Here is a 342-nt window from a genome sequence, read left to right as displayed (position 1 = left end):
ATGTGCCCCGTAAATGGAGAGGTTTTGTTTTGTTTTGGTCGCAAGGAGCAAGAGATGAACGAATGAATCTTAAGGATAAAACGCGGGCAAGGGAGGGAGGGACACTCGACGCTGACGACGTTCTTTTCATTGTTGTTCTGGCTGCTGCCCCCGTGAAGGCTTGTGGTGGTGGAAGTAGTAGCGGTGTACTAGCAGCTGCTCAATACGAGGGGGAAAAAAGACACATCTGATGCCCTTGTGTCGTGCTGCGGCATGTCACGCATGTCTTGTCTCCTTTCTGCATGTGATGCCTCGCTTATCTCCTTTCCCTTCTGCTTCTCTCGATCTGGTGTATTTTTTTTT

This window comes from Trypanosoma grayi (genome assembly GCF_000691245.1).
Source record: "Trypanosoma grayi strain ANR4 Tgr_1322_V1, whole genome shotgun sequence".
Taxonomy (NCBI): Eukaryota; Euglenozoa; class Kinetoplastea; order Trypanosomatida; family Trypanosomatidae; genus Trypanosoma; species Trypanosoma grayi.
This window is presented reverse-complemented; position numbering follows the sequence as displayed.